Consider the following 14,488-nt stretch of genomic DNA (forward strand, 5'->3'; position numbering starts at 1 on the left):
TTAAAGGACACACTAGATCTACTCGATTTAATAGATATCTTCAGAACCTTTCACCCTAAAGCAGCAGAATATATATTCTTTTCAATTGCTCATGGTACATTCTCTACGATAGACCACATGTTAGGGCAAAAGAGTGGTCTCAACAAATTTAAGAAGATTGAAATCATATCAAGCACTTTCTCTGATCACAATGGCATGGAACTAGAAATCAACCACAACAGAAAAGCTCAAATATTCTCAAACACATGGAAACTAAATAGCAGGTTGTTAAATAACAAATGGAATGAGAATGAGATCAAAGAAGAAATAAAAAAATTCCTAGAAACAAACGATATTGAGCATACAAAAATTCAAAATTTATGGGACACAGTGAAAGCAGGTCTGAGAGGGCAGTTTATAGCACTACAGCACATTTTAAGGAACTATAAAAAGCTCAAATAAACAACTTAACCCTGCATCTAAAGAAAAAACAGAAAAAAAACAGCAAGTAAAGGCCAAATGTAGAAGGAAAGAAATAATAAAGATCAGAGCAGAAATAAATGATTAGAGGTTAAGAAGCAATACAGAGGATCAATGAAACTAGGAGCTGGTTCTTTGAAAAGGTAAACAAGATTGATGAACCTTTAACTAGACTCACCAAGAAAAAAAGAGGGAGGACTCAAATAAATAAAATTAGAAATGAGAGTGGAGAAATAGCAACTGATACAACAGAAATACAAAATATTGTAAGAAAATACTATGAAGAACTTTATGCCAAAAAAAAAGACTACCTAGTTAAAATGGACAAATTCTTTGAAACATACAATCTCCCAAAAATCAATCTGAAAGAATCAGGAAACCTAAACATACTGATTAAACCAAATGAGATTGAAACAGTCATCAAAAAACTCCCATCAAAGAAAAGCCCTGGGCCAGATTATTTCACAAGTGAATTCTACAAAATATTCAAAGAAGAATTAACTCAGCCCTTCTCAAGCTATTTCAAAAAACTCAAGAAGAACAAAGACTTCCAAGCTTCTTTTATGAGGCGATCATAATTCTGATTCCAAAACCAGGCAAAGACAACACAAAGAAAGAAAATTATAGCACAATATCCTTTAATTTAAATGCTAAAATCTCAACAAAATATTAGCAAACCAAATCCAAGAATATATGGAAAAAATCATACATCATGATCAAGTGGGATTTATTCTGGGGAGGCAAGGCTGGTATAATATTTACAAATCAATCAATGTGATTCATCACATAAACAAAAGGAAGGAGAAAAACCACATGATAATTTGAATGCAGAAAAAGCATTTGATAAAATCTAGCACCCATTCATGATCAAAGCTCTCAACAAAGTGGGAATACAGGGAATATACCTAAACATGATAAAAGCCATCTATAACAAATCCACAGTCAACATCATACTCAATGGGCAAAAGTTAAAAGCAATCCTCTTAAGATCAGGAACAAGGCAGAGGTGCCCCCTTTCACCACTATTATTTAACATAGTTCTGGAAGTCCTAGCCACAGCGATCAGACAAGAAAAAAATATAAAAGGCATTCAAGTTGGAAAAGAAGAAGTAAAACTCTTTTTATTTGCAGATGATATGATATTGTATATAGAAAACCCTAAAGTCTCAGTCAAAAAACTACTGGACTTGATAAATGTATTCAGCAAAGTAGCAGGATACAAAATTAATAGTCAGAAATCAGAGGCATTTTTATACACCAACAATGAACACTCAGAAAGTAAAATTAAGGAAACAATCCTTTTTACTATTACTACCAAAAAAATAAAGTACCTATAAGTACATTTAAACAAGGATACTAAAAACTTGTACTCAGAAAATTATAAAACATTGATAAAAAAAAAATCAAGAAAGATACAAACAAGTGGGAGCATATACCATGCTCAGAGTTAGAAAGAATAAACATAATTAAAATGTTGGTATTACCCAAAACAATTTATAAATTCAATGCAATACCAATTAAAATGCCAATGACATACTTCAAAGATATAGATCACATATTTCAAAAATTTATATGGAACAAAAAGATGACATGAATAGCCTCAGTAATCTAAAAAAAAGAAAAATAAAGGAGGAGGTATTACACTTCCTGATATCAAGTTACACTACAAGGCCATTGTACTCAAAACAGCCTGGTACCGGCATAAGAACAGGCATATAGATCAATGGAACAGAACAGAGAACCCAGAAATAAACCCACAACTCTATGGACAACTGATATTTGACAAAGGAGGTAAGGGAATACAATGGAGTAAAGACAGCCTCTTTAATAAATGGTGTTTGCAAAATTGGACAGCTACCTGCAAAAAAAATGAAACTAGACCACCAACTTACACCATTCACAAAAATAAACTCAAAATGGATAAAAGACTTAAATGTAAGCCGTGAAACCATAAGCATCTTAGAAAAAAACATACGCCGTAAGCTCTCCAACATCTCTCACAGCAATATATTTGCTGATTTATCTCCACAGGCAAGTGAAATAAAGGGCAGGATAAACAAATGGGAATATATTAAACTAAAAAGCTGTTGCACAGCTAAAGACAGTAAGAACAGAATAAAAAGACAAACTACACAATGGGAGAACATATTTGACAGAATGTCTGATAAGGGGTTAATATCCAAAATTTGTAAAGAACTTGTAAATCTCAACACCAGGAAGACAAACAATCCGATCAAAAAATGGGAAAAAGAAATGAATAGATACTTCTCCAAAGAGGACATACAGATGGCCAATAGACATATGAAAAAATGCTCAACATCACTAGTCATTAGAGAAATGCAAATTAAAAACACAGGCCCTGGCCGGTTGGTTCCGTGGTAGAGCATCGGCTTGGTGTGCAGGAGTCCCAGGTTTGATTCCCGGCCAGGGCACACAGGAGAAGCACCCATCTGATTCTCTACCTCTCCCCCTCTCTTTTCTCTCAGTCTCTCTCTTTCTTTCCTACAGCCAAGGCTACATTGGAGCAAAGTTGGCCTGGGCACTGAGGATTGCTCCATGGCCTCTGCCTCAGATGCTATAATGGCTCTGGTTGCAACACAGCAACGCCTCAGATGGGCAGAGCATTGCCTCCTGGTGGGCATGCCATGTGGATCCTGGTCGGGCACATGTGGGAGTCTTTCTGATGGCCTCCATGTTTCCAGCTTCAGAAAAAAAAAAATTAAAACCACAATGAGATATCACCTCACACCAGTCAGAATGGTGCTCATCAACAAATCAACATAGTATAAGTGCTGGCCAGGATGTGGAGAAAGGAAACCCTCCTGCACTGCTGATGGGAATGCAGACTGGTGCAACCTCTGTGGAAAACATTATGGAGATTCCTCAAAAAATTGAAAATCAAACTGCCTTTTGACCCAGCTATCCCACTTTTAAGATTATACCCCAAGAACACCATAGAACTGTTCCAGAAGGAAAAATGCATTTCCATGTTTATGGCAGCATTGTTCACAATAGCGAAGATCTGGAAACAGCCCAAGTGTCTGTCAGAGGAGGAGTGGATAAAAGAGCTTTGGAATACTATGGAATACTACTCAGCCATAATAAATGATGACATTGGATCATTTACAATAACATGTATGGACCTTGATAACATTATACGGAGTGAAATAAGTAAATCAGAAAAAACTATGAACTATATGAACCCATACAATGATGGGACATAAAAATGAGACTGAGAGACATGGACAAGAATGTGATGGTAATGGGGGGCAGGGGAAAGGGGAGGGGCAAAAATGGAGAGAGAAGGGGTGGGGTTAGGGGAGGGGCATAATAAAAAATAGATAGAAGGTGATGGAAGACAATTTGACTTTGGGTGAGTGGTATGCAACATAATCAAATGTCTAAATCCGGAGATGTTTTCTCAGAACATATGTACCCTGATTTATCAATGTCACTGCATTAAAATTAATAAAAATAAGATAAAAAAAAGAACTAGTAACTCAGTGTATTCCAAATATATTTTTTCAATTAAACTAAAAAAACACACAAATATTTGTTTAGGGGATACACAAAAACATTTAAACTTTCAAGGTAACACAATCAAAGATGTTTATAAACATTTCAGGGTTCATCTTCCCTTATTAGCCTAGAGGTATTTTACTCTCAAGATTCTAGGAAGAGGGAGGAACTAAAATCAATGCAAGGTGGTATGTAAATTCTGTCTCTCATTGAAAGAAAAGAAGTTTCTTGGTTAACTTTTATTTTAGATTTAAAACTAAATGACCCATTGTTCTTGCAAACCAGAAACTTCTACTTTCTTCTCCCTCCATTCCCCAAAGGTAGGATGGGATAGGAAATCCTGACCTTTCCTCCTAAAATATCAATATTAATTTTTCAGCTTTTTGGTACCTTACTACAAATGGAATGTGTGATGAAGCCAAAAAAAGGAAAAGAAAATAGAGCAGACCCAGGGCTTTCAGCAACAGGAAGTTATGCATTTTCTATTTATAATCCTAACATCAGTTAATGCTTCTTCCATAAATTTCCAGTTTGTCTCTGGTCACCATTTACATTCCCAGGTGATAGACTGCAAGTATCCCCAGGGTAGACTACACACATATTATTTTAGTTTTGGATTCTGTAATTATCATTACTCAAGATTCAAACAGAGTGGAGGAAAAGAAGGTTCTCCAGTGTAGAAAAAAAAATTTAAACAGGAAAAGAAGTAGCTGCTATATTTGAACCTGTGACCACTTTCTTTTTATACCTATAAATCCAGGAGAATTTCCCATTTAACAAGGAACCATTCTTCAAACAAAACTACAAATAGATTAATTCCCTTTTCAGTCAGAGAATAGGCAAGGTCTTAACTTGCTGCTGAGTCTCAAGAGACAATATTATAAAGCCAGTGCTGTCCAAGTCCAGAACCATTAGGTGACGGCAATGCTCATTTTCCTCTAGTTCTCACCACTAACAAAATATACATAATATTGCAATGGGAAGGAAGATAGTATTTTTTTCTTACATAGAAACAACTTATAAGAACTTTGGAAGCCCTGCCTCTGTTAGGTAGCAGTTGCCTTTTATTTTTGTCTCTAAGCACAGGAATACCACGAAGTACTCCAAATATGCTGTAAACATAAATTTTACTTAGCTTTTCATTAGATAAACCAGCCTTCTTTTTTCTTCATAGTAATGGTCAGTCACTATATGTATTCATTGTCTACTAAGACTTGTAAACTAGAAGAGTCCAGACTCAAAGGATCAAGGCATTAACTTGTTCATAAGCAGTCACTATAATCCTGAGAGGTATATCTTTCAGGAGAAAATATTAATGCAGTTTCTTTGTATTTTCCTGCATCATTTCCTAAAATTCTATTTTTCCCTAGAAAAAACATAATTTTCAACAATTAAAGTAACTATTTGAGCCTGAGCAGGTGGTGGCACAGTGGATAGAGCATTGGACAAGGACACAGAGGACTCAGGTCTGAAACCCTGAGGTCACCAGCTTGAGCTAGAGGTCACTAGTTTGAGTGTGAGATCATAGATATGACCCCATGGTTGCTGGCTTGGGCCCATGGTGGCTGGCTTAAGCATGGGGTCACCCACTCTGCTGTAGCCCCCCAGTCAAGGCACATATGAGAAAGCAACCAATAAATAACTAAGGAGACTAAGGAGCTGCAATGAAGTATTGATGCTTCTCATCTCTCTCTCTTCCTGTCTGTCCTTATCTGTCCCTCTCCCTGTCTCTCTCTTTGTCTCTGTCAAACACACAAAATAAGAAACTACTTAAAATAAACAACAAATCCACATTGGATTCTATTAATGACATAATTTGCATTTTAATAATGCATTGTTTGAAATCTGCATTTCATATTTTTAGACTATTTGATATTTTAAATACCATTTTTAATTACAAGATTAATTACAAATAATACTCCTCTCACAATAATAAAGATTAGCATAAAAACTATCAGTTTTTACTAAAATCTTAGGTAATTTTCATTTAAAATAAGCATAAATGCATTCATTTGTAGAAAAAGAAATTTAGAAAATTATAGTTAGACTTTTTCTTTCTTTGAATGTTCCTTATATATTTTTTGAGAAATATTTTAAAACATGATTAAGATTCATTATATATTTAGGAAAAGAGCCTTTTGTCAGAAATAATCCTCCTCTATGTTTACAAAGTTAAACCATTGAAATGTTTCATCTCTGTACCTACAAATTTTGAGCAAATGAACTGTTTTATCAGCAATTATTGTCCTTAAAATGCCAGTGGCTAAGTTCACTGAAGATTTATGGGTTCATAGTTATAGATGTCATTCTAAATTTTGGGGTGTTGGGAGAAGAGATTTAGAGTTAGTCATTCAAGTTTTCATAGTTATGCAAAGTATAAAATGTATAAAGTCTTCAGAATTATGTTACATATTAGTTTGCTAGATAGAGTACATCTCCATATTCCATTTCATCTCTACAAACTTCAGCATTAAAAATAAAAATACAATTAAGCCATTAACCACTTTTAAACTTAATATCAATTTATAATAAATTTTATAGACTATCATTACATTTATTAATTCAGTTTCATTCATTGAAAGAATATATTTAATAAAGTTTTTTATGGTACACTGATATCTCTTGTAGTGAACTAAGTACAACTCTAGTTCACTGCCAATCTCACCTTTAGAAACATTATGGTCTAGATCCCTGCACATCAAGATATCCCAGTTACTATTCTAAACTAAAGTCTATTCTGGTAATTTCTTCCATCTTGCCTCCTACCATTGAGTGTTGTCTCTGGCCCTTTGTTTTTTAGAAATACTAACAATTCCATCAATACAAAGTAAACCAGTTTTATGGTAATTGAAATACCAAGCTAAACCAGCTATTACTGTCAAGTTTTTTTTTTTCTTTTTTCTGAAGCTGGAAACAGGGAGAGACAGTCAGACAGACTCCCGCATGCGCCCGACCGGGATCCACCCGGCACGCCCACCATGGGGCGATGCTCTCCCCACCAGGGGGCGATGCTCTGCCCATCCTGGGCATCGCCATGTTGCAACCAGAGCCACTCTAGCGCCTGAGACAGAGGCCACAGAGCCATCCCCAGCGCCTGGGTCATCTTTGCTCCAATGGAGCCTTGGCTGCGGGAGGGGAAGAGAGAGACAGAGAGGAAAGCGTGGCGGAGGGGTGGAGAAGCAAATGGGCACTTCTCCTGTGTGCCCTGGCCAGAAATCAAACCCGGGTCCTCCGCAAGCTAGGCCGACGCTCTACCACTGAGCCAACTGGCCAGGGCTACTGTCAACTTTTGTCTATTAAACTTCTTTTTTTTTTTTTTTGTATTTTTCTGAAGCTGGAAACGGGGAGAGACAGTCAGACAGACTCCCGCATGCGCCCGACCAGGATCCACCCGGAACGCCCACCAGGGGGCGATGCTCTGCCCCTCCGGGGCCTCGATCAGCCGTGACCAGAGCTACTCTAGCACCTGGGGCAGAGGCCAAGGAGCCATCCCCAGCGCCCGGGCCATCTTTGCTCCAATGGAGCCTTGGCTGCGGGAGGGGAAGAGAGAGACAGAGAGGAAGGAGGGGGGGGTGGAGAAGCAAATGGGCGCTTCTCCTGTGTGCCCTGGCCGGGAATCGAACCTGGGTCCCCCGCACGCCAGGCCGACGCTCTACCGCTGAGCCAACCCGCCAGGGCTAAATTTCTTAAATATCCTCATACACTTCCATTAGTGCACTTCCTATGAAAAACATTTTCTTTTGAGCCCTTCAGGTGAATATAATAGAGTTGTAGTTATTTCAGTATGGTTCACTGCAGCAACATAAGACTATTTATGTGGAGTTTCTTGTGTTTTTGTTTTTTTTTTTACTTTGTACACATATTTTGATATTAATTTTAATGGGGTGACATTGATAAATCAGGGTACATATGTTTAGAGAAAACATCTCTATGTTATTTTGACATTTGATTATGCTGCATTCCCATTACCCAAAGTTCAATTGGCTTCCATCACCTTCTGTTTTTTGTTTGTTTGTTTGTTTGTTTTTTTTTGTTTGTTTTTTCTGAAGCTGGAAACGGGAAGAGACAGTCAGACAGACTCCCGCATGCACCCGACCGGGATCCACCCGGCACGCCCACCAGGGGTGATGCTCTGCCCACCAGGGGGCGATGCTCTGCCCCTCCAGGGCGTTGCTCTGTTGTGACCAGAGCCACTCTAGCACCTGGGGCAGAGGCCAAGGAGCCATCCCCAGCGCCCGGGCCATCTTTGCTCCAATGGAACCTTGGCTGCGGGAGGGGAAGAGAGAGACAGAGAGGAAGGGGGGGTGGAGAAGCAAATGGGCGCTTCTCCTATGTGCCCTGGCCGAGAATCGAACCCGGGTCCCCCGCACGCCAGGCCGACGCTCTACCGCTGAGCCAACTGGCCAGGGCCCTAACTGGTTTTCTTTGTGCCCCTCCCCTTCCTCAACCCCCTCCCTCTCCTCCCCCACCCCATAACACTCACACTCTTGTCCATATCTCTGAGTCTCATTTTTATGTCACACCTATGTATGGATTCATACAGTTCTTAGTTTTTTCTGATTTTATTTATTTTGCTCAGTATAATGTTGTCAAGGTCCATTCATGTTGTTGTAAATGATCCAATGTCATCATTTCTTACGGCTGAGTAGTATTCCATACTATATATGTACCAAAGCTCTTTTATCCACTCGTCCACTGATGGACACTTGGGCTGTTTTCAGATCTTCACTATTGTGAACACTGCTCTCATAAACATGAGGGTCCATTTCTTATTTTCAAACAGTGCTCTGGTGTTCTTGGGGTATATTCCTAAAACTGGGATAGCTGGTTCAAAAGGCAGTTTGATTTTTAATTTCTTTAGAATTATCCATACGTTTTCCACAGTGGCTGCAGCAGTCTGCATTGCCACCAGCAGTGCAGGAGGGTACCCTTTTCTACACATCTTCGCCAGCACTTAGACTGTGTTGTTTTGTTGATGAGCGCCATTCTGACTGGTGTGAGGTGATATCTCATTGTGGTTTTAATTTGCATTTCTCTAATTATTAGTGATGTTGAGCATTTTTTCATATGCCTATTGGCCATCTCTATGTCCTCTTTGGAGAAGTGTCTGTTCATTTCCTTTGCCCATTTTTTTATTGGATTATTTGTCTTCCTAGTATTGAGTTTTACAAGTTCTTTATAAATGTTGGTTATTAACCCATTATCAGACTTATTGTTGAATATATTCTCCCATTGTGTAGTTTGTCTTTTTATTCTGTTCTTATTGTCTTTAGCTGTGCAGAAGCTCTTTATTTTGATAGAGTCCCATTAGTTTATCCTGTCTTTTATTTCACTTGCCCATGGAGATAAATCGGCAAATACATTGCTGCGAGAGATGTCAGAGAGCTTACTGCCTATGTTTTCTTCTAAGATGTTTATGGTTTCATGGCTTATATTTTAAGTCTTTTATCCATTTTGAGTTTCTTTTTGTGGATGGTGTAAGTTGGTGGTCTAGTTTCATTTTTTTGCAGGTAGCTTTCCAATATTTCCAACATCTTCTATTAAAGAGGCTGTCTTTACTCCAATGTATGCTCTTACCTCCTTTGTCAAATATCAGCTGTCCATAGAGCTGTGGGTTTATTTCTGGGTTCTCAGTTCTGTTTCATTGATCTATATGCCTGTTCTTATGCCAGTACCAGGCTGTTTTGAGTACAATGTCCTTGTAGTATAACTTGATATCAGGAAGTGTGATACCTCCAACTTCATTCTTCCTTTTCACGATTGCTGAGGCTATTCATGTTCTCTTTTGGTTTCATGTAAAGTTTTGGAATATGTGTTTTAAATCTTTGAAGTAAGTGTTTGGTATTTTAATTGGTATTGCAATGAGTTTATAAATTGCTCTGGATACTATAGACATTTTAATGATGTTTATTCTTCATAACCATGAGCACGGTATATGCTTCCACTTGTTTGTATCTTCCCTGATTTCATTTATCAATGTTTTATAATTTTCTGAGTACACTTCTTTAATCTCCCTGGTTAAATTTATTCTGAGGTACTTTATCTTTTTGCTTGCAATAGAAAAGAGGATTTCTTCCTTAATTTCTCTTTCTGACAGTTCATTGTTAGTGTATAAAAATGCCTGTGATTTCTGAGTATTAATTTTATATCCTGCCACTTTGCTGAATTCATTTATCAGGTCTAGTAGTTTTTTGACTGAGACTTTAGGGTTTTCTATATACAATATCATATCATCTGCAAATAATGATAGTTTTACTTCTTCTTTTCCAATTTGAATACCTTTTATTTCTTTTTATGGTCTGATTTTTGTGCCTAGAACTTCCAGAACTATGTTGAATAAGAGTAGTGAAAGGGGGCACCCCTGCCTTGATCCTGATTTTAAGTGGATTGCTTTTAATTTTTGCCCATTGAGTATGATGTTGGCTGTGGGTTTGTCATAGATGGCCTTTATCATGTTGAGGTATGTTCTCTGTATTCCCACTTTGCTGAGAGTTTTGATCATGAATGGGTGCTGGACTTTATCAAATGCTTTTTCTGCATCTATTGAAATTATCATGTGGTTTTTCTCCTTTCTTTTGTTTATGTGATGAATCACATTGATTGATTTGCGAATATTGTACCAGCCTTGCCTCCCAAGAATAAATCCTACTTAATCATGGTGTATGATTTTTTCCATATATTGCTGGATCCGGTTTGCTAATATTTTTTTGAGGATTTTTGCATCTAAGTTCATCAGAGATATTGGCCTATAATTTTCTTTTTTTGTGTTGTCTTTGCCTGGTTTTGGAATCAGAATTATGCTTGCCTCATAAAAGGAGTTTGAAAGTCTTCCTTCCTCTTGAATTTTTTGAAATAGCTTGAGAAGGATAGGAGTTAGTTCTTCTTTGAATATTTGGTAGAATTCACTTGTGAAGCCATCAGGCCCAGGACTTTTCTTTTTTGGGAGTTTTTTGATAGCTGTTTCAATCTCATTTGTTGTAATTGGTCTGTTTAGGTTTTCTGATTCTTCCAGATTGATTTTTGGAAGATTATATGATTCAAGGAATTTGTCCATTTCATCTAGGTTGTCTAGTTTTTTGGCATACAGTTCTTCATAGTATATTATTACAATATTTTGTATTTTTGTTGTGTCTGTTGTTATTTCTCCACTCTCATTTCTAATTTTATTTATTTGAGTCCTCTCTCTTTTTTTCTTGGTGAGTCTTGTTTACGGTTCATCAATCTTGTTTACCTTTTCAAAGAACCAGCTCCTGGTTTCATTGATCCTCTATATTGTTTCTTTAGCCTCTATGTCATTTATTTCTGCTCTGATCTTTATTATTTCCTTCCTTCTACTAGCTCTGGGCTTTACTTGCTGTTCTTTTTCTAGCTCTTTTAGATGCAGGGTTAAGTTGTTTATTTGAGCTTTTTCTAGCTTCTTGAGGTATGCCTGTAATGCTGTAAACTTCCCTATCAGGACTGCTTTTGCTGTGTCCCATAAATTTTGAGTTGATGTGTGCTCATTATCGTTTGTTTCTAGAAAGTTTTTAATTTCTTCTTTGACCTCAATGTTAACCCATTCATTGTTTAATAACGTGCTATTTAGTTTCCAAGTGTTTGAATGTTTTTCAATTTTTCTATTGTGGTTGATTTCTAGTTTAATGCCATTGTGATCAGAGAAAGTGCTCGATATGATTTCAATCTTCTTAAATTTGTTGAGCCCGCTTTTGTGCCCTAACATGTGGTCTATTCTAGAGAATGTACCATGAGCACTTGAAAAGAATGTATATTCTGCTGCTTTAGGGTGAAATGTTCTTAAGATATCTATTAAATCGAGATGATCTAGAATGTACTTTAAGTCTCCTGTTTCTTTGTTAATTTTCTTTCTTCAGGATCTATCTAGTGATGGTAATGGAGCATTGAAATCCCCTACTATTCTAGTATTGCTGTTGATCTCTCCCTATACATCCACCAAAGTCTGCTTTATATATTTAGGTTCTCATATATTAGGTGCATAGATATTTATAATGGTTACATCTTCCTGTTGGATTGCTCCCTTTATCATTATGTAATGACCTTCTTTATCTATAACTATAGTCTCTGTTTTAAAGTCCATTTTGTCTGATATAAGTGGTGCTACTCCACCTTTTTATTATTTCCATTGGTGTGAAATATTTTTTCCATTCTTTTATGTTTAGTCTATGTGCATCTTTTGTTTTAAGGTGTGTCTCTTGTAGACAGCATATGTATGGGTTCTGTTTTCTTATCCATGAAGCTAGCTACCCTGTGTCTTTTGATTGGATCATTTAATCCATTTACATTTAAAGTTATTATTGATATGTAATTGTTTATTGCCATTTTATTCTTTAAAACTGTATTCCTTTTTTGGTATGTTCTTTTTCTCCTTTGATCTGTTTACAACAAGCCCCTTAGTATTTCTTGCAGCCTTCGTTTGGTTTTAGTGAATTCCTTGAGTTTTTTTTTTTTTTTTTGTCTGGAAAGCTTTTTATTTCTCCTTCAATTTTAAACTATAGCCTTGCTGGATAAAATAGTCTTGTTTGTAGGCTATTGTTCTGCATTACTTTGAATATTTCTTGCCATTTTCTTTTGGCCTCAATTGTTTCTGTGGATAAGTTGGAAGTCATACTTATCAGGACTCCTTTTAGTTGATAGTCTTTTTTCTCTAACAGCTTTTAATATTTTCTCTTTATCACTTAGCTTTGGTATTTTAATTATGATGTGTCTTGGTGTACATTTCTTTGGGTTTCTCTTTAATGGAGTTCTCTGAGCTTCTTGAACATGTGAGATGTTTTCCTGCCTTAATTGAGGAAAATTTTTAGCTATAATATGTTTGAACAAAGTTTCTATCCCTTGTTCTTTCTCTTCTTCTTCAGAAACCCTTATGATGTGGATGCTATTTCTCTTCATGTTGTCACAGAGCTCTCTTAGCGTTTCCTCAGAGTTTTTGAGTGTCTTTTCTTTTTTTCTGCTCTGCTTTTTTGCCTTTATTTATCTTGTTCTCTAACTCACTGATTCTATTCTCAGCTTCACCCATCCTGCTTTTAATACCTTCCATTGTGTTTTTCATTTCTGATATTGTATTTGTCATTTCTGACTGATTCTTTTTTATTATTTCAATGTCTTTTTTTATATTTGCTATTGCTTTATTTAGGTGTTCGAAATGACCATCTATTGTTGTTCTAATATCTTTGACCATCCAAACAATCTTTATTTTAAACTCTGCATTTGGTAATTTGGTTATATCTGACTCATTCAGGTCCTTTTCTGAGGATTGATTCATTTGTTTTGCATTTCTCTGCTTTCTCATTTTGTCTGTGTAAAAGAAGATTTTGACCACTAGAATCCACTGGATGTGTCCTATGTGTTCTCTATGTGTGGTCTGTCTGCAGGCCCACCACCCCCTCTGCTGTTGCTGCCTAGGGCATTCAGGTATGGGCATTGCCAATGCCTGCCCACTGGGGCTGTTGATGTGTTATCTGCCTCTCCTTCATGGGAGTGGCTGTGATCACGTGCTTGGTTATACAAGCTTCGGTGGACTGGGCCTTCACTCCACCCCTGCGGGTGGCGTTATGCTCAGCCCTGAGGGCAGGGGTGAGCACCTTTGCTCAGCTGCAGTTCTCTGCCTGATTCCAGGCTTTCACTTGGCCCCTGCAGGTGGAACCCACTTGTGGGGCAGCTGCAAGCCTTAGCTCTACAGGCTGGGCGGGACTGCATGCCCATGCTCAGTAGCGGGTCTCTGCCTGTTCTGGGCTGTTGGCTCCACCCCTGCGGGAGGATCCAGCTCCCAAGTCAGGCCTCAAGCCTCAGTTCTGTGGGTGGGGCAGGGCTGTGCTCCTGCACCCTTGCTCAAGGGCAGGTATCCACCCCTTCCAGGGCTCCTGCCCTTCCCCTGCAGGCTGGATTGCAGGTGGCCCGCAGCTGGGCTTGACCACTTTTGCACATACCTTCTTCCCAAACCAGGCAAGACTGAGCTTACACCTGGGCCTCAGTGGTGGCCAGCCAACTTCCTCCCTTGCTGACAGAACCTTGCTTCCACCCTCAGGTGATCCTTCATACATGTGGGTGGAGGTGCTGCAGCTCAGACCCTATAACTCACTACTGTAGTCCTGGAAGCTCCCTCCTTCTAAGCGACTCTGCTCTGAGTGCCGCAGGAGAGCTTGTTTGGCTGGTGTCCTGCTTCCCTTTGCTGGTATTGCTTTTCCAGGGGGAAATATTCACTTCAGATTTGGGGAGTGACTCGCCCCAGAGGTTAGGGTGGCTGTCTCTCAAAATGTTTCTCCCTATGCCTCCTAGATTACACTCTCTTCCTTCTACTTCAGTCCTCTCCTCTCTCCCCATCCCCTGGAGCTCCAGGTGAGTGGTTGTGAGAGAGGTTTTCTGCACGGTCCCTTTAAGAAGAATCCTGGGTCTGAGAAATCAGTCTCTTTCTCACAAATAGTATCCTGACTTGTTTCCAGCTATATACTGTCCATAGCTTTTTTTTTTGGCTCTGGAGCTGCAGGCTGGGGCT

The sequence above is a fragment of the Saccopteryx leptura genome, chromosome 8 (assembly GCF_036850995.1).
Source record: "Saccopteryx leptura isolate mSacLep1 chromosome 8, mSacLep1_pri_phased_curated, whole genome shotgun sequence".
Lineage (NCBI taxonomy): Eukaryota > Metazoa > Chordata > Mammalia > Chiroptera > Emballonuridae > Saccopteryx > Saccopteryx leptura.